The 21,292-nt window shown below is 41.3% G+C and overlaps 1 protein-coding gene across 1 annotated transcript in view; it reads right to left on the reverse strand.

Annotated features, from left to right (window-relative positions):
- Positions 1-21,292, reverse strand: part of RORA (RAR related orphan receptor A) — a 382,907-nt gene that overhangs the window by 231,042 nt on the left and 130,573 nt on the right. The gene's annotated exons all lie outside the window — the stretch shown is intronic.

A 21,292-nucleotide genomic window follows, 5' to 3' on the forward strand; every position in this document is an offset into this window, starting at 1 on the left:
AAGCAACAGTTTAAATTCATCAAAAGCAGGCATTACATTTAATGGGATTTCAATTAGTGATGGACCAAAATCCAAGCCCTACAATCCTCTCAAAATGTAAACAAGCCTACAAACCCACAACTAGGCCTGTCTCATTTTGAGATCAGAACCAAGTACAACAAACAGCAAAACTAAATCTTGCATTTTTTCCAGGTCTGAACAAGTCCTAAGGCCAATAATCTTTGCACTTCTTGCAGGCATATCATGGGAAACAGCAGAGGGAGGAGGAAAGAAAAAAAAAAAGAACACAAGTGTGTAAAATTAAATTAAGAAACAACCAATTATAATGTTGAGCAGTGACAGTGTCTTGGTGCAAATCCAGCAGTCACTGATGGATATCAGTGTCTTACAACCTCAGGGCTCTGGATACTTGAATCAACATGAGAACACACAAACATTTTGTTTGTAGCTGGCTTTTACATTTGGCCACAAAAGGAGACATGCATATGCAAAATAAAAACCGTAAGTAAACTTATGGATAATGAACATTGTGGGCAGAGAAGTAACAGATGGTACAACAAAACAATCTAATTTTAAAAAGACAAAACTTCCTTATGATACAATAGAACTGGAGAGGTGTAGAAAAGAATTCAAAAATAGAGATGCTGAACAAGTAGGGATGGCAGTGGATGGTGCTGCCAGAAGGTGTGGCCCAACCCCTTCCAGAACCCTTTTGTGTTACCATAAACATCACAGGGAATGTTCTACTGAGCCAGCAGTCTGAGCCATAGCTCTTCAAAAGTTTTTGGGTTCAGCAAGCAGTAAGACAATGCATGTTATCTGAGTCATGAAAACACCTTGTGAATTTTTAAGCATGCATAGACAAGGTAAGAAAGCCCCATGGAAATTAATTTACCATACTTGAGATAAAATTATTGACTTTTATATCACAGGCATGTTGTTTTTGTGACCAATTACATGTCCAAAGTTCTTATGAAAAATACTTAACATTGTCTGACAGACACATACTCTCCACCATTTAAGTTATAACCCCATAGTACAGACACTGGTTATTAGGTGGAAATTATGGGATCTCAGTGGTATTTCTGTAACATGGCAGGCTTTATTTTGTTTAATTTAAAAATCAACTCATTATATTAACTGAATTCAATAGGAACAGCAGGGGGAATCCTGTTAATTTCATCTTGAATATCAGAGAGCTTCTGAGTGTGTTAAAAGAATACACAGAGAAGGAAATAGAGGAATGGTTTCATACAAAGGAAGGAAGCTTCCATTTCCTCTGAAGGCTCATACTGAATTTAAAACTACCATGTCTGATTTGATATTAAGTGGCTTAGACATATGGTTACTGTTTGAGACAGGATACTGGGCTTCATTTGACCTAGTACAGCCCTTGCTACATTTTTATTAGTACAGAGAAATCCTACATAGTGGTTGCCATAAAAATACACCACTTCTACCCCTGGTTAGCACCTGGGTAATATCAGCAATGCCATTCTTCCTCCTCCTCTAAATGTGCAAAGCAAAAACTGTCTCCTGCTCAGTCAGGAGCTATTAGATCATCACTCTGGTCTCCTCCACTAGCAGTGACAAAGTCTTTGGCTTGAAACTCAAAACATTACTCTCAAATTACTTCACAAAGATCACAGCAATCTCCACTGGTTTCTCCACTATATTAATTTGTGTCTTTCTTGACTTCTGTATTGGTAGAGCACCCTGGAGCATCTGACAATCCCTCCTCCACCTCTTTGTATTTTAGTCACCTAGTCAGGAAACCTGCCACTCCCTGAAAGCAGCTGTAGCAGCAGCAAGGGCAACAGCCATATGTTGATGCATTAGCAAAGCTCTCCATGAGCAGATCCAAGAAGAGACACTTGGAAACAGAGACTAAACTCCCATAATTATTACTCGCATAGGTACTTCCTCTGCTTCACATAGGTGGTAACTGCTGAGCCCTGAATATCTCAAACACTTTGACTTGCACTCCCAAAGTAGCAACAGAGGGTGGTGTGAAAGGGAGGGCGTGCCAAGGTGGGATGATGCTTTGTGATGGAAAGCTCCATTCAACAACAGCAGAGGGAAGGGTTAGAAAAAAAAGCACATTTCTTGCCCTTACACAGGAGCACAAGTCAGTGCCACCAATGACACTTTTGTCAGCCATGGCCACCTTCCTGCTCTCCCACTGCCAGGATACAATCTAGACCTCTGGAGCTTTTGGCTAGGGGTGTAATGTAGACACATTTATAGACCAGTGAGGATCACAGTTCTGGCAGGTTTCTGAAAACTGACAGATCCACCCCAAATGATACTCTCAAAATGGAAATTTAATGACTAACTGCATAAGAAATTGCAGTTATGTTACCTGCAACAAACTAACAACGGTATAAGGGGTTCCATGTAAGTTGGTGATCTGATCAGTTGTCCTTTTGGAATGAAATTCAAGCTAACTTTGATAATGGATAATACCAGATGGAAGAAAAGAGACTACCTTTGCTAGATTCTGGATTAACCATTAGCCTCCTGAGATATACAGACATGATAAGTAGTTTGTTTAAATCTTCTGCAATCTTCAACATAAGGAATTCAGCTGTGAGTTTTCATAAATTTGCGACCTGAAGAAAACACTTGGCAGCAGTCAGTACAGACAGTTCTCAGAAGGGTGAGCTTATGGGCTTCTGGCACATCACTGCAATTAACTCTGAAAAACACAGCAATTTTTTTTCTCCTGCATTGTGGGCATCTACTAATTAAGATGGTGAGAAAAGTATTATTTACACATTTTCCAGTAGCAGAAAAGGAGATAGAGACAGGTTATAAGCCTTTCACGAAGTCATGTAACAATCTGGTTGCAGAGCTATTAACAGATGCCTGGATTTCTGAGTCCTTTTATCCCCTGCTCCCTTGGCATAGAACACCACTCCTCATAGCTTCTAATTTTGTGTGGAAGACATTTTTGAGAAAGTGCTATTGAGTACAAAAAAAAAAAAAAAAAAAAAAAAAAGAGACATCAGGAAGCAGGACTTTCCTCTGAACTAAAGAGATGGGCCTCACCTACTGTGGCCTCCAGGTACAGCCAGCCTTGTTCTTTAAGTCCAGATGCACAGAAAACTTAAGAAAGGCTGACCAGAATAAAGTGACTCTGGCACATTGTGTAGGGAGGGGGGGGGAGGTTGAGGGAGGGCAGGGAGAAGAGGGAGGAAGAGGAGAGCAGGGAGGAAGAATACTGACAGTAGGACAGAAGTGAAACCAGAGGCACACCCCCAGTTTCTAGTGGAACAAACTTTATACTGACTGTTCTCTTTCAACGTTTTGGTTTTAACTCTAAAAACCTCAAAGTATCATGACACCACTTATAAGGAACATATTCCCTCAATCTAAGCCTTTTCACACAGAAAAAACAGTTTACCAGAGGTTGTTTCTACCTGCAGCAGGAGCAAACCCCAAAATTCATGACAGTTGCATTATGAAATTTTACTGTAGGAAATCACATATGCCTCAGAAACTTGGGCATCTTGAATGTGAAAAGGAATCATCTGATAGGATAGAAATATGTATGAAACACTGGCAGTTTATGGAAGGTACAGAATATATAACTACTTATGCTTTTACACAGGAAACACCAGGAGGAGACCCAGCCAAACCCACAGAACAACTGGCAGAACTCAGTGCTACAGATCATCACAAAGAGCAGGAGAAACCCTGGGACACTGCACAGACAATGAATGTAGCCCCTGACAGCAGGGTGAGGTGAACTGATATGCTGTGCAGGCTCTTTTTCTGAAGTGGTGTTGTCACAGACAAACACATGAACCAGAGAGCTGATCTGATGCATGTTCATCACACCCCACTGACCGAGGGCAGGGAACACCACATGATCAGTAAGGGAAGCGAGACAACTGTATTTTCCTCCTTTTGACCAGAATTTCCCTCCGCTGTTTCCCCCATCCCACGATGGTTACTTGCTGGTGCTGTTTGATCCTGCTGTGCCTTTGGGCACTCGCAGTGTCCCTCCTTCACTGCCAGGGAATTCTGAGTGCTGCCTTCTCGCAGTGCATACGATCACAGACCCTCTGTGCACAGCCGTGTTCCAAGGCCCACACAACCCTGGACCTGCAGGTTCCTGCTCTGCAGACGTCACAGGACAAAATGTGGTAATTTTTCAACTTCTGAATATCTCGCAAGCACTCACCTCATAACACACAAACAAAACCACATTTTTTTCTTCCCTATTTCCACTATTCTCTTCCATTATGTAAATGACCTATTATATCCATACTTGTATTGACAGAGGAAAGATTAATTTACTGTTAAATACAGAAGATATAGCATCCATTAACAAAGAAAATACAAAAGTAAAGAAGAATTTCCACTATTTTAACACACAAAAATACATTTTTTTTCTTCTTGTGTTGTAGAGTGAGCTTGTGACCTTTTCTCCTTCTCAAGGCTACTTATGCTTCTGAATAATCCTGGATACCTGCAAATGCCTCAACAAGCATCAGTCAGGACACTTGTTTGGAAAAGGCTCCAGGCCAATGAAAGGTGTAAGGATCAAGCAAAGTTCTTTCAAGCCAGCTCCAGAGTGGTCTTTATAAAACTGATTCACACAAAAAAACCACGGGTAAAAAGCACAAATAAATTATCTGCAAAAAGCCTCATTCTGTTGAATTCTGAACAACACTATATACATTCCCTTCACCACAGTTTCTCTGTCTTTTTTTAGGTAATGGGATAAAATTTATGTCAAAATTAATACAAGGCCTTTTTCAAAGCTCAAAGTCTGTGAAAAAACCAGAAAACTACATGCAAAATACCAAGACATGATGAACAGAAGTACATTTAAAAGATCCAAAGAATCCATCTGTCCTGAGTACAGTAGTGTTCTGCAAGGGCAGAATCTGGTCACAAGGCCTCTTTTGCCAGTGTTGCTTTGCATGTTGACGTATTTGCTGAAGTGTTTTTAAAGATACAGCTACAGCAGGTCAGACCATGATGGAAGTTTACCAGTTTATTAATTTCCACAGCTGAATGGAAAATAAATAAAAGCAGGCAGATTAATCAACACATGAACTGCAAACACTGCTAGTTTGCCTCCCTTAGAACTTTTTAGGAACTACGCATCCATATGCAACCCAAAAATGTTCAGAAGCTTTATGTCAGTGACCAACAGATGCGATAAACTGACAGTGCTCTCATTTCCTGAGCACAATTTCCTAATTTCCTCTCCATGTTAAATTTTCAAATTATTTGGTCTTGAACCCAAATCTGCCTAATTAAACATGGAACAATTTAAAGTATTAAACAGCTAAAAGTAGAAAACAGCTATGCAAAACCTCCCTATTTCAACTGACTTCTAAAATACTTCCTGACTGGTAATGCACAGGCTGTCAAGCATTTTACAAATTCCCAGCTTAGCCTGTGCTTCCATCGTTTCAGAGCATAAATTTAAGCACAAATTGCTGTAGAGATTTCTCTTACTTTCCATTCCAGCTCTACTAGATGCAGCCTTGCAGTCCCCCTCCTCAGACACATTTATCCACAGCTCTTGGAGATCCGCGTGCTGCATAGATTGACTGAATACACTACAAACCTAATTTTTTCCTGTGTTAAGAGCACATCAGACTGCATCAGAAGCAGTATACTAAGGAATGCTGAACACCTCTTTGATGAGCCATATGTTAATTGCCCAAAGGTCAGAGTAACTATTTTGGAAAAATGTGGCTCTCTGTTTAAATGAGTAACAGCCAAGCGATGCAATTATGAAATAATGGCAGCTTTCCCAAAGGGTCTCTATACTGTGCATGAAATGAGTACAAAAGATGCATGAGATTCTGTGCTTAATTTCTCACAATTTCAAAATATTGCCTTTTAAAAGTTAATAGCAATTCTTAAACCATGCACTAAAAGAACATATGCCACCATATTTCCAACATTTGGGAGTGCATGTGCTACAGCAACAACAACATTCCTTTGCTATTAAATGCCAAAGGCTGTTTAGTGTTAAATCCAAATAAACCCCAGTAATTTGCAGTGGTTTTCATTCAAGAAGAGCCATGTAACATTGAAAAATGTTACATGTCATTTTTAAACACTGTAAGAAGAAAATTTTATTTCATTATAGGCTGGTAATGACTGGGCTAAGTTCAAAGCTAGCTCAGCTTGCTCAGGGCCACAGCCAGTTGGATTTGAAAGTCTTTAGGTTGGAGACACAACACCCTCCCTGGAAAACCCACTGAGGTCCCTGAACACTTCCATCTCGAGCAAGGACCACCCTTGCTGCAGGTGTGCACCTGCTGCCTCTTGTGCTCTTGCTGTGCATGTGCCTGGGAAAAGTCACTTCCTTCCTCTACAGCCTTCCATAAGAAAGCTGAAGAACGTACTGAGGTCCCACCCTGTACTGTAATCTCCCTTTCCCTTAACAGGCTGAGCATATCCACCTCACTGGGCCTCTCCTCATGCACCAGTGATGCAGCCCCCAACCACCTTAATGGGCACAGAAGCCCTTGGTAAATGAGGCTGGGAGGGATCTCTCCTTCTCTCCCATATAGTCTTTCCATAAAAAAAACTTTCAAATGTCTTCATTTTGACAATTATACAATGGCAAGAATTTTGAAGCCTTCAGGCAGTGTCTGGGAATCGCCCCTTCCTCTCTTTGGGGAAATTCACTATTAGTTCTTAAATACTGCCCCAAAGTCTGAATTTATACATCCAATCCTCCCAGGCACATGACAGCACTAAGAAACGTGGAGGACAGAAAAATGTGCATGAAGTATCAACACATACATGGCACCTGCCTGAGTCTGCTGACAGTCTGAAACAGCATTTGCATACCATGAAGGGCCTAACTGATTTCAGGGCTTTGCTAAAATCGATCTGTAAGGATGGCACTTTAAACACCAGTGTAACTAATTACTTATAGCTGGTATCAACAGCTATAGCAAACTCATGTTAACTAATCCTCCAAAAAAACTCTCCAGGCAACAAAAACCACAAAGATTTGGTACTTATATGTACTGAAAAACAGAAATCTAAAAGCCACTCATTTCCTTCCTGACAAATTTTACAGTGCAGTTAAGCTTTGGTACTACAAAGGAAAAAGAGCAGCACAATCAAAATAAATTCTAATCATCAATTATACATAGAGAATTCTGCATTGGATTCAAACCTCTCACTTGTTTACTGTGGGAGTTTCTTTTCCTTTTCTCTCTCCTTTTTGTGCTTAATCTGGAAGATTTTCATTAGTAAAACATGAATTTTTTATATTCCATTTTCTGCATTCTTCTCTCATGTTTTAGTTTCTCATCATTTAAGACAAGAGCAGTATCTACAATCACCTTCCAGCTTTTTCAACCCTCACAGAATAGGTTATAAGCAACACATTCATTATCATCATCCAGATAATTAGAATGTCTGTCTGTAAATATAAAAGCAGAAATGTTACCTCAGAAGAACACTCTATAAGGAGGGGAAACTTCAGAGTTCATGGGATTTGACACTAAGCTCATATTTTACTAAGCATATATGAAAATCATTTTCAGAACTTATTTTTATAGAATTCATATGGTGTAGAGTGCACTTACAGAAAAGCTATTCTGAAAGCCTTTTGACTGAAAATGTCCCCTTTGGAAAAAGCTCTTTGATTCCTTTGGATGAGGTGATGTTATTAAAAAAAAAAAAAAAAAAACACAAACCAACCTGAGAATGTCAGGAAGCAAAAAGTTAACATATAATTAAATTACTTAAACACAATGTAGGATTTTTTTTTTTTTTTTTTTTTGGGGGGGGGGGTGGGGGTAAACCAAGCTATTTTCAGGTAAGTTTTCTCACAGCCACAAGAGATTAGAGATCCAGGAGATGAATCAAGACTCACAACTTGGTGCTGCATTAAACTTGCAAAGGCAAAGCAAGTATCACACACCTCATGCAGGTGCTGTATCCTCTGCAGGGAAACTGAAGCCCAGCGCAGAGAAGGGAGCAGGAAACCTCACTAAGGTCGAAACAGGCCAAAGTCCTTGACTTAAGGTCAGTATTTCTGAAATATTGACCTTGCTGCAAGTCTTCACTCCCACATAGTTTTTAAGATGTAAACATTCACATCACTGACAATCCAAAGTACTTACTGTCAGCATTATCATGACTATTAACATGAAATGTATTTGATTTTATAAAGGCACTGCACAGACAGAATCTTAATTGATTAAACTGCAATTGCAGTTGTCATCCCCAGTTAGTTACAGGAGCATCACAGTGGTTAACCGAATGTTAACAACCCAGCTTGATAAGGGCAGATACAGTGCTGAAGTGGCTCAGCCAATTTCACACTGCTATAAGAACAGTAGGTCAGCTCAGAGCTTCTCAGAGGAGTTCAATTGTGCTCAATTTGTAGAGGAAACAGACTGGAGAAACTTGTGACACCAAGTTTAAGAGGGTGAATTATTTAGAAACTCTTTCCATTTATCTGGGAATACTGCAAAAGGGAGGATTCATTCTGTTCCCCACCTAACAGAGGAACAGAGGTTTCTACAGCATCTGACCAAGACAATGGATAAAGACCAGTTAACTTCAATATTGCAAAATCAAATCCTTAATTCATCAGCTTGCCAACTTACCAAACCTCAGCTGCCTGTGATGTCTACACAGATGAAAGAAGACAGTTAAGTAAATGCAAAGAAGTGAAACTATTTGCCTGTAGATGAGAGATTGTAGATTTTATTCATCCTTCTTGATTTTTCCTATTACTTAACTACTGAGACATAAATTAACATTTGACTCTGCTGCTTCGTGTAACTTATCTGTAGCATGAAAGTCCAACTCCCAGTTTCCACCCCAAAGATCAGCTCTGAAGTCTGTCAGAAAATAATATGCCTCTGTCTGATCTTTACTTGCCCTAAGCACCAGCTGACTTCAAGCTCTTTACTTGCTTTTTTTAAAAAAAGTCTGAAAAGGTTTTGACATCATCGCAATCATGAAATGAGAAATGTTGATCCCCCCCCAAACAAAAAACCAAGCTGAGTCTTGCCTAGTAAAACAGAGACACATCTGTTGGCATGTTTTTTAAACTGACTATTCAGCATGTAAATCTGCATCTCATGGCCTAAGCATCAACACACACAGATTCTTTGCCCTGCAAGGTATCCCACTTCATTTTTCGTTTTGGCTGACTTCCTGCCACTAGTAGATTCCTTTTCTAATTTAAGTGAAAAATTAACAACCCAGTGTGCTCCCACAGGAAAACACCAAAAAGCGTTCAGGACTTTCCACCGACCATTGGCAATACTTCTGAAAACAAACTAGTAAACAAACTATCTTTTACATGCCCGAACGAAAATACAATAACCTCAAACCTTCCCAAGCATCTGATTTTCAGCTACCATTTAAATTCAGATTGGGCACAGCTGAAGTGCCAGAAATGAATGTCACATCTGGGCATCCTGACTGGCAACGGCATTCATACCACGTTGTATGGGCTCAGACTTTGGGGTGTGTTTTGGAGTACTGGAATAGTTTCACAGTCTTGCACACGTAGGGTGTACTTAAAGCACGAGCTCTATCTTTAAGCTCCTCTTGGTTTTTTGTAGGAAATACCCCAATGAACTTATGATGTTAAAAATGAACCCCTGACTTCTCCAAACTGCTTGACAACGACAGTGGTGTGTGCCCATATGTTTTTGTATGCTTATTCCCATAACCCCCACATCTTTTGCATGGATATGTATATTGACTGTCAATGGTACTTTGTTGAAATGATTATTGCACACAGCATGGCCAACTTTTAAATGTAAATTGTATGCAAATATATGCAATGCCATCTTTAATGCAGATGTAGCAAAAAGTATTAAGATGTGTAGGGCCTAATTAGGTCCTACATCAAAAACTACATATAAAAACTTGACTCTAAAGTCTCAGCAAAATAAATGTGAGCTAGAAATCCCAGTGTACACTCCTAGGGAAGCAAGGGGAGTAACTCTTTCCCTGCGACTTCTGAAAGCTGAAGAAGGCAATGAACTCAAATGAACAATTTGTCTGTTTTTTCTTCAGACAAAGCATTTTCTTTTTAAGCAAGGTGCAGATATAATGGCATGGCTTTTTCATTCTATCTCTTACTATTTAAACTTATTAAAGAAAGCCTTCATTTCTTATCTAGACTGTATATGAAAATCAGGAGTAGGGACACAAAAATTCCTGGGCAATATAAGTCTCAGCCTAAATAAAAGGAAAAAAAAAAAAAAAACAACCAAAAACCAAAAAACTACAGCTTATTTTTTCTAAGCCAGGGGCTGCTCAGCACTGGCCCTGCCAGTGGGACTTTGATTACTGAATTCATTGGAATAGAAAAGCATTTGCACACAGCAAACTCCAGAGACAATAATCAGCCTCAGGGACTTGCATTATTAATATACTGAAATAAATGAGGCAGTTGACAGGCACTGATCAGGTGTATAGCATTGATTGGGATTTCCCCCACACATGCACACTTCTTGGCTTTTCAACACTTCTGTTCCTAAAAAGAGAGGGTACTTTTTGGGGTGTGACTGGTGAATTCCACAGAGGGCAAGGACTGCACAGAACCTGCAGTATATGTGGATTTCAAAGAGAAAGGAAACCCATCCTGCATCACATAAAAATGAAAGCCGGTGAAGACAGACGTATTTCAAGAAGGGTACAGGTGAGTGCTCTCTCCAACTGAAGACAGGTCTAGCATCAGAGACCAGAGAAAAATCTGACTGCAACCCCTTTCCTGAACGGAAGCAAGTTCCAACTCAGTTGCTCATGAGCAGCAATGGAAAAGTAATAAGATCCACTCCACCCTCCAGAGGTACTTGGAAAAAAGGTCATATGACTCCAGTAAATACACATCCCCTTTTAAGGAAGGAGCTAATACCTTCCCTTCCTGCACCAGCATGTACAAACCTGGAGACATTCCTTGGCCAAGGAAGTTCAAGCCAGAAGTTCTCATCCGTTTTCTCCACTCTACTGTCTCCTCTTTTCTAACACACAGTTGGAATTCTCCTTTAGATGAGCGGCTTGGAGGCATCTCCCAACCCCACCCCACAGCTACCCACAACTGTGCCATTTCCCAAGTCACAGAATGGGGCTGCCATAATTTGGATATTCAAGTGGATTATAAATCTGCAGAAAATTCTATACTGCTTGCTTCATATCTCTAGTGGCAGTCCAATTTCTTTGAGGAAAGATGCTGCAAATTATTCACTGTGAAATATAAAGCTTGCTTTTCATTTTAATTTTGTTCCATTTCTATCTCTGAATTTCCTTTATAGCTATTTTTCCAGCATTATAAGAAAAAAATCCAATGCACCACGTCAGCCCAGTCCAAGCCAGACATAACATCCTGCATATGCTGCCCAGGGTATTATAAAAAATGCCTTTCATTTCTCTCCCCCCAGCCCTCATTGCAAGGCCCGTTCCCCTCTGCTGCCCATGAGCCAGCAGTGCTTTCCAGCAGGCTGCACACTGGAATTCCTGGGCTCTCACATTCCTACAGAACAGACACAGCTTACTGATCTCAGAGTAGGACGGACTCAGCAAGCGTATTCCTTCCATCTACCAAAATATAGGGTGGAGGCCTGAACTGGCCATAGTTCCATTTTTTCCCAGCTTTAAAAGATACCAGCAAACCCTCTCCAAATCCTGTCTAGGCATTGCATCAGCAGCAGGGGAGGCAGGCAGCTCCCTGCTACGCACCATGCCACGGGATGAGAGTGGATCTGGGGAGGCTGCAACTATGAGATGCCGAGGAACGACACTAAGGGTATAAAGGAAAGGAAAGCAAAGCTGGCCAAACCCTCATTTCCCAGCACTGACAGAGGAAAGGAGGAAGTAGAGCAGCTTCAGAGAGCAGATCTTGAGGACAGTGGCACCTTCCAGCGCAGGCACCGCAGCGACCCGGGCTCTCTGCTGCCTTTGTGCAGATGATTTGCCATTCCCGCATTCTTGCCAGCACTGCAGCACTCTTCTGAGCCTCCTATTTGAATTAACCAGGCCCAGAGGATAAAACTTTCAAATTAAACACATTCCTACAGGATTTCAGGCTCATTGTGTATGCACCAAGGAAACATAACATCCTAAAAATAATACGTATACAGAAAGAAAGCACATTTTGCAGGCATATTAAAGTGGAATATGAATTATAAGCAAGCTCATGGGAGAAGACATCAGATTCCATGCAAAAAGGAGCTTTTGTAAATAACATAGCATCATTCTTTGTAAGCTATCACAATTATCATCAGCCATTTAATTTAGCTCACCAATGCCTCTTACCATTGATGAAATTGTCCACTTCCCCCCCGAATTGTAAAGCCCCAGATTTCAGAGTTCAAGCTAACAGCTGAATAGATTACTAATCAAGAGCTAGAACTCAATTCATATTTGTTTCAGTAGATACATATCTAAACAGCAAACATGAAATAGCATCTCACCAAGCTGCCATCATTAGAGTACAATATTCAGAAAACATTAAAGCTTTTGCGTAAGAGTTAATTGGTGTCAATGCTCTAAGTTTGTGTGCACTGAATTGCGTTGAAATCTTAACACCGAAGAACTTGTCATATTAAAAATATTCAAATAATATACTATTGCTCAGTAAAGATTCTGAAAATGTCAGTAAAGGCAACATCTGTTTAGTTTAGAATATTAAAGCAAAAACTTTAGCATTATTTTTGTGGGGTTTAGCCTTTCAGACACAGATTCACAGCGTCCTGGTATTTCAGATTACTAAATATGACAGAATATTTAAGGGCTTTGCACATTAAGCCCAATGAAAAATTCAAAATCCCTCACTGGAATTAGTAATTGAGCCCCAAGATAATCAGAGATGTTATTCCAGTAGAACCAAAGTCTTCCAGTTGGCCCTCAGCTTAATTTCACTGATTATAAAAAATATTAATTCAAGTCAGTTTTCTTTGCTATAGTCTCCTTACAAGCCAGCTGAAGCTGGTACAGAGAAACTACAATCTGAAAAAAAAAAAAAAAATTGAACATCTGAGAAGCACTTATTCCTGTTCTCTCTTATATTAACTTATGACTAGCTTTAAACTCAAGTTCAGAACTAATCAGAAGATAACGAATGGGAGGCTCTTAGTGGTTGAAGCGCTTATTAGAAGACTTAAGGCTTCTTCTCCCAGCTGTGACAAGACAAACTTGCCCTTACAAGTCACCCCTCCAGCAAGTTAGTCAGGAGTTCAAGCTTAGGCAATTACACCAGTGGTCTAATTTTCAGAAGCATCAGTCAACTTGGGCTACACAAGCAAATCCTCAGAAAATGGAAAATTCAGATCGCTTTTGGTGAGCACTTCAGCTGTTCCTCCCTACATTCTGAAGGTATCAAAATGCATTACACTATGTACAAGAAACATTCTTATGCTAAGACAAAGTCATAAAGTAAAATAAATAAATGCAAAATTATAATGCCAATAGGTGAGAAATGGTATTAATTCCATTGCCATCAAACATACCCAACCTTTTCCAAAGGTCATTGTTTCATCCAACCTGTGTTTGAAGGGCTTCATGAGGAATCCCCTGCTTTGGGCCACAGCTCTTTCATCCAAGTCAGTGTCCCTTGAGACTCAGAGCTACCTGTGCCAGGGAATTCGGGGATGTAGCCTAAAATAAACCCTAGTTATGCATTTCAGGCAGCAGAAGAATGAGATACATTAAAAGTACATTAATACATTAACAGTACACTGGGGAGAGGAAAAAACCAATTTTCAAGAGACATCTGGGCAGAAGCTGGTTTCTGAATGGTACTTCCAGCCCCAGTGTTGGGAGTTAGGATTTTTCCTTTTGTTTCTTTCACTCATGGAATTCTGTCCCATCTGTTGCTAAGAGAGAATAACGACCAGTACTTAAGACAGACAAAAGAAATGCCAAGGTATGGAAAGGGTGCAGCTGGCTACTCTCTTACCTGGGGGCATTTTCTCTTTGGAAGGGCAAAGATACCACGATGTTTTGGCCAGGGAGGAGTGAGGAGCTGGGCTCAGCTCCTCTCACACTCTCGTTCTCAGCATTGGAGGAGAGACAAGGCTCCGGTTGCTGTAGAGAGAATTCGCCACGACCGCGGGGTTCTGTCTCCTGCTGCCTTCTCCTACTGTGAGTGAAGTTCTGCTTGTGGCACCAGCCATTGCACCGGAGCCTTATTAACACCCTACCTCACTGGAAAGGACCCTCGCCATCTACTTGGGTGCCTCAGGGGAAAACCCGGGACCCTGAGCCCATTTCCCATCCGAGGAAGCTGCTCCCGGCAGTGTTAGGGAGCTGGGGCTGCCGCTGCTCAGTCCCGCTGTTTCTCTGCCTCTGCTCCGGGTTTTTTGCTACACTGTGGCCATGCACCCCTTGCCTGCCAGGACACCCCACGGATCCTGCTACAGCTGCGGACCTTTCTGATACATTTCGTTTGCTACTCGAGAGTCTGCCCGTCCCGGCTGTTCCAGCCGCTGCTCCGAGGTTCCTGCTGCAGCCCATTTCGCCATCCAGCCCGCCCGCCATTATCGCGTGAGGGAGACGCGGCTGAGCTCGCGCCACAGCGCCCCCTGCAGGTGTGGGAACCATCGCAGCCGCCCTGCCCGGCCGGGAGCCACCGGCGCCCCTGCCGGCCGTGGGCGGAACTGCACCGACAGGGAAGGTGCCGGGAGAGGCTGGCCCTGGGCTCCTGCTGCTGGTTGTTGTTACTGCCCTAGCTATTGTTTGTTTGCCTGGTTATACATACACATACTAGCAAAGACCTGTTATTCCTTTTTCCCCTATCTTTGCCTGAAAGCCCCTTAATTTCAAAGTTATAATAATTCAGAGTGAAGGGGGTCATATTCTCCATTCCAAGGGAGGTTCCTGCCTTCCTTGGTGGACACCTGTCTTTCAAACCAAGACACTCAGCTAATCAGCAGGAACAGACACAGAGTAAAAGATGCAAACGCTTTACAGAGATGCAAAATTTACACTTGGCTGTATCCACTGAAGTATCATCTATGCACACTGGAGCTGTACCTGTGTGAATAAAGTCTCTCTAACCACAGTTAATGATCAACATTTTTGTCTCTCTCTCAAGAATTATAATATTTTTTCCAGATGTTTAAACCTGGGTATTGGGTTGATTTGACTGGTTTTAAGCCTTGGCCAGAAGAACCACTTCTGCACTGACACATAACTACAGGAAGAGAATTACCACCTGACTAGCTGCTTCCAAATTTTTCTTTTTACCAGTACCTCCACCCTCCACCCCCCACCCCCCCCAAAACATAGATAAAATAGACTGTTTCAGGTACCTCACAGGTTCTCAGACTCCAAATATCTCATACCCAAGACAAAACATTAATTAGTGATTAGAGAAATATATACCTCTAATTCTAGAATTCACACAATGATACCTACAATGCTTCCTATCTTAAAAAACATGCATAACCCTTTATAAACTAGCAAAAATAAGTAACTAAAAAGAATCTAAAGCAAACACTATAGCAACACCCAAGAGCAAAATACAACAGCAGACACTTTTAGCTATTCTTTATCTAGAGCATGGCAACACTGAATTTGTGAATAGGCACCAGAAGCATGTAAAACACACTGCCTCTCATAAACATCGGACTAACAATATCCCATTCTCTCACAGAGCTCGATGCCCTTGATATCAAAGCAAAATCACTGCCTCCTATGGTACTATCTGCATGGAGGACCCAGCCATGCAGTGCCTCACTCTGCCCCCAAAATCTGGGAAAACAATTCCAGCAGTGCCTGACATTGCCTAACATGATAGCTTTTCTACCAGCAGCTGTAATTAACTGTGGGACAAGACAGGGATACAGCAGAATATACAAGACACATGGAAGGATATTTCTAAAGCCTTACAGGTGAGTTCTAGTGACCAGCCACTGTACACGTGTGATGTGAGCATGCAAGCAAAACCTTGATTTAGTCCTTTTAGATCAAAGCCCTGAAAACAATTCGCATGCACTAAAAATACATATAAAACCCTGATACCAGAGATGCTCAGTCTTCACAGACAGACCTCGTAGCCATCTGATCTGAGTTACTACCCACTGATGGACTGGTGTAGAAAGGGACACAAAATTGATACAAAAGAGGTTTGTGCAAACCAAGTCAATCGCAGCTGCTGTGAAGGCAGCACACCCCAGTCCTTCCTCCAGAAATAAGGAACCTGCGTAACACAAGATGCTGCACTACTCTAGCTCTGGCTCAGAGGCAGCCCACTGCATTGATTTGTTAGCAATACATTGTTTAAACATCCCCACCCTTACTGTGCACCATCTGCACGAAATCCAGCATTTTCTTTATGTTCTCAGTGAAAGGGACTTGTCCATGCATACATGTACGTGCGTGTGCATGCTTGTGTTTACGCACAATCCCAGAGGAGATGCACAGATTTGGAGGGTGGGGCAGCAGGGAGAGTTTCAACTGCATAGTGTTACACAACCATATTGCCAACGTTTAGTTTTATTTTTAACTCAAGGATCAAGAATTATCACATGCCAGTTAAAACCTGTAACTTATGGATAGCTTTAAGGACATACTAGAATACATGAACACTAACGGCAATCACATAGATGAGCTTAAACATATACAGATCACAGAATGGAGATCCTGAATAATAATTCAGTTCCCTTTCTTAAAGGCAAATCTTTAGTTCTTATGGTTTGAGTAAATAGCTGAAGCAACAGTAAAGCTGAAAAGCTTTAATTCTGTCTATAATTTAAGGCAGGTTTTGGACCAATGTCACGAGTCCATATTGCAGCTCTGCCACCACAAAACAGACTTTAATAGCTACCTGCTCAAGAAATACACTCTACATCTTGACAGAGAATTTATCAGCTCCCAAGAACACAACTCAGGGTTGTTTGTGTCTTCCCAGCCATACAGGCAGTTTCTATCTTCCCAATCATACAAAACTGTGAACGTTAACATAACCACACTCTTCCTCGACAATGTCCTTTAGTCCTAAAATAAAAGTGCTGCCGTGAAAAGGGAAAAACAGAAAAGGAAAATAAAAACTACAAAAAACCCAACAACAACAACAAAAAATAACAAGCAAGAAAGATAAAAAACACACCCAAAAAACCCAACAAAGAAACCTCAAAACAAACAAACAAACGCACAAAAAACCAAGCTAAAGCATTTCTTTGGCATTTTTGCTTCCTGGCAAGAAAGATACTCAAGTAAGCCAAAAGGAGCATCTGGATTTGAAGTCAATATTGCACCAGAACATATGAAAACACCAATGCAGAAAAGTACAATGCCTAGATTACTAGAGGAAAATGATTATTTATGGGGTACAATAGCAAGAAAAGTTTTTGTTTTTCTTTATTCTCCAGTGCTTAGTGAGTTCTGTTGGCAGCTTCCCCTCAGTCTCTCCCCGTAAGCTTGCCTGCATACTTATTGCATCTGCTTCTCATTTAATGACCATTGTTTTGGTCTGTCAGAAGAACTACGACAAGTATCCAAATCTACAAGATTAGGCAAATATTTTGACAATGCTGTGCGTCTCATTTTCTTGGAGAGAAAGAATAAAGAGGATTTTCACTTTTCACATAACTTCACTGGAGCTCTTAATCAAAATGCTACAGAGAATCAAATAGCAGATTGAACATACTTCTAGTGACAAAATAAAGCATGCCATTTTGTTTCCGAGAGCTTGCCAATTCCCTGCACATTGCTATCACAAGAACTCAAACACAGGACTTTAAAATATCATTCACATAACATGGCAGCTGTTTCTAAGCTGAGAAACCAACAGAGCCAGGGAGCAGCAAATGACAACTAAATGGTAATGTGGGCTATCAGGAGGCTCTGGGGGGGAAGGAAAACAAAATGAAAGAAAGAGAGAGGAGAAAAGAAAAAAAAACCAAAAAAAACAACCAACCAAAAAAAAACCTGGTACCAACCCTAGGCTTTTACCCTGGGAGTGCTGGCTGTTCTCTCTGTTGAGGTTTTTGTTTGACTCACTGCAATAGCAAATATTCATAAAATGTAAATTCACATCCAGATGCTAGACTTCAAGTCTCATGTCAACGCTAGTATTCAAACTAGGGCCCTGCATGCGTCCTAAAGGTAAATACAACCAGCCCCGACTCAAATCATTATGGACTGTAAATCAGGCCTGCCTCAAGCAGAGCTACACCCATTTATATATATTACTAGAGGATCTGGACTCTAGGAAGTACATTGAGAAGCCAGCAGTAGCAGTTGCTTGGCAGAAAGGAGGAGAGCTCACTTAACACACTCATTGGGAAGCAGGAAAGCAAATGCTCTGAAGAGGGATGAAAACCAGAGCTACACGTTTTATGAGGAGTTGGTGTCTCACAAATCTTACATTTTGTTCAGCTTTTTAAGGGCTGCTTTACTCAAGTCTCACTCCAAGGCCTGGTTCTTCTGGAGCTCTGAGTTTAGGTCAGCTGCAAGGCAGTCAATAAGTCAAACATCCAAAACGGCAAATAAAGATACTTCCTCTGTGCTGCTGCCTCTGACAGGCCACTTACTATGCTGTCAGGGAAGAGAAACCACTTAGGACAAGGTGACCTAGTGGCCTCTGTAAGAAACATCCCGTTAAGGACCCAAACACGCAAGGAAATTTGTTAAGCTATGAACTTGCTTCTACTTGCAGTTCAAAGAGCTCATCTGGGGAATCAAAAGACAAGCAGAAGAGGCCTTTTTCTCATAGAATTTCAGAAACACCTCTGTTCAGCTTGGAAATCCTTCTACTCTGCTTCTGGCAGAGAAAGAATTATTTATCGTAAGGAGATGGCTTACTTTGGTACTTCCCACATTTTCTGAATCAACTGACAACTATTTTAGACATATATGAAAAAACTTTTCCTCTGAACACTTCATAGCCAGCCAAGAATATATACAAGAATACACACAACTTCCTTTTGCACCTCTTTTACACCTTTCCATCTTCATTACAAGAAAGCTTTTATTTAAAAGAGGCAAGCTTGGCCAAACTTGCCTACCCATGGAAAGCAAAAAAAACTACTTTAGAAAACAATTCCTTTATTTTTCCCACTGGATGGTTGGTATTACCTCAACAGAAGCACATGCTGACCACCACAGCTGGCAGCCACAACTGCTGGCTCCAGAAAGTGGCCGGTGCAAGGGCCCAAGTGAAGACAAAAATGATCCTCTCAGTCAATCCCTGTCATCACACATGACAAGCCAGTTGGCCACTGGTTCCATCAGCCACACTTCGACCACATCTCTGTGGAATAGTCAGGTCAAGAGAGACTGTTTTGATATTTAGAAACAATTTCTGCACCAAGTGTGCGATATGCCAGGCTCTGAGATGTTGGAATTCACAGAACTTGGGATAAATCTGTACCAACCTTTAACACCTATGGACAGAAACCATAGTCTTCTGACCAACTATCAGAACCTTAAAACTTCAGAAATTGTTTATGTGTTCAGACAGTCTGTGGAGCCAGGACTGCTGGAACAGCTGGAAAGGGTCCAACTCTTATTTCCCCCTTCCTTTGTGTCCAGCACAACTTCGGCAACATCTCAACCACAGGGAGCCCTGAGTTTCAGCTTACAGACTGGGGTGTTTTGCTGCTGGGTGTTTTCTTGCTTAGGGGGGTGTGTGTGGTGTTTGAGGGTTTTGTCAGTTTGTTTTTAAAGGGAGAACAGATGTTCTTTGGGTTTGTTTGCACCTTCCCCTCTTATTCAGTGATACTTCTGTCATGGCAACAGGTCAAATGAGTAGATGTAGTAGCGGAGCTCCCTTTCCTATTTTTCCTTAACTTTTACTGATATCACTGAGTCACTGAAATGCAAGACCAGAAAAGTCAGAGATGATTCAGTCTCAGATCTGGCTCCTGTTCTCTTTCACGCTGTGCCCTTCTGCTACCATAACACAAACTGAATGATTAAAACAAAAAGGCTGACCTCCTCCAGTATAAACACTCCTTCTGTTTGGCCAGCTTCCTGCAAAACAATTTTTTTCTCTGATTTCACTAAATCTTGCATCACCATGGTGCCTGTCTTTTAACTGCATTTGTCTCTTATCTGTCCATCTCCATTGTTGTTCTGCACAGGATTCTAACGATTTCTTCAAAGAACACTGGCAAGCGTAACAATCTTTCCCTTCCTTTCAATTTGACACATGCCTAGTGTCACCCTCTTTTTCTACCAAAGATAAAGGATACATTCAACTTTTTTTCTTCCTCCAATACCTCGGTTTTCCCCATGGCAATGCTTGAGCACTTGATCTTTCTAGTGCCCACTATCTTTCCTTCCTGTCTACTCTATTCCTTCATTTTCTCTTTTCACTCTGATCCAAGACAAGCCAAGCCTTAATCTTTTCCATCTTAGAAATACTGACCTAACTCACTATTATCACCTTAATGCTCACAGATTTTTACTGCCAAGAACTCTTGCCCTCGCGCACTACAGGAACTGCAAAATGAGTTCTCTGTCACATGGACCAAGCCTGGAAACAGTGCAGACTCCAATCCACAATTCAGAATCAATACTTTGCAGTTCCTCTCCTCAACCTGTCAGCCATCTTCAGTGTACCAAGTGTGCTACTTATCTTTCAATAACATCCTTCCTTCAGCTCCAAAGTTTGGTTTTTACTCATGCATCTTATTTCTTAGACACTCATTTGCATTCTGTTGGAAATCTCCCATCTTTCCATGGGCTTACACAGCACTGCTCATTTCATTCACAATATATATTTAGCCACCAGCTCTACCAATTTCTTAACACCATCTCCATCCATCCTACTCTCTCTGCTTATGGCTGCATTGCCACAAATTCATCTCTCACCATCTCCCTTTCCAAGCTGTTCCCATTGCCTCTTACATAGTTCACTACAGACAAACACCGGGCTCGAGTCTCACACTGCCAATGGTAACATGGCATCTTATTTCACTTACCCTGGATTTAGAGTATTAGTAAGGCCCTGGGTCTAAATCCTGTGAGTATCAACTTATGGCTTCATCAAGAAGCTGTCTCTTAATCGTGAACAAGGGTTTTTCACAAGTCAGCAAGCAGAGCCCCTGGCAGCTCAGCTGCCTGCAGCTGTACAGAACATGCTCAGAATTGGTTACATGAGCAGGAAAAAGCTACAAAACTCAAAACAAGTAGGGCTAAAGAAATTCTTAAAAATCCAGTAAAGTCAGTAGGACTGAGGAGACCTCTAAACCATAGCACCTTGTAAGTGAAATTTCAGCCACATCCAATCAACAATCATTTTGTCAATAGGCCTCAAGTTCCATTTTTTATTCTACATCTCATCTAGCACTTTGACCTGTACCTGACAGCCTGTCTCATC

Source organism: Corvus kubaryi, unplaced genomic scaffold, assembly GCF_017639235.1.
Source record: "Corvus kubaryi isolate FWS band 111438036 unplaced genomic scaffold, C.kubaryi_AGA036_p1.0 37394, whole genome shotgun sequence".
Classification (NCBI taxonomy): Eukaryota; Metazoa; Chordata; class Aves; order Passeriformes; family Corvidae; genus Corvus; species Corvus kubaryi.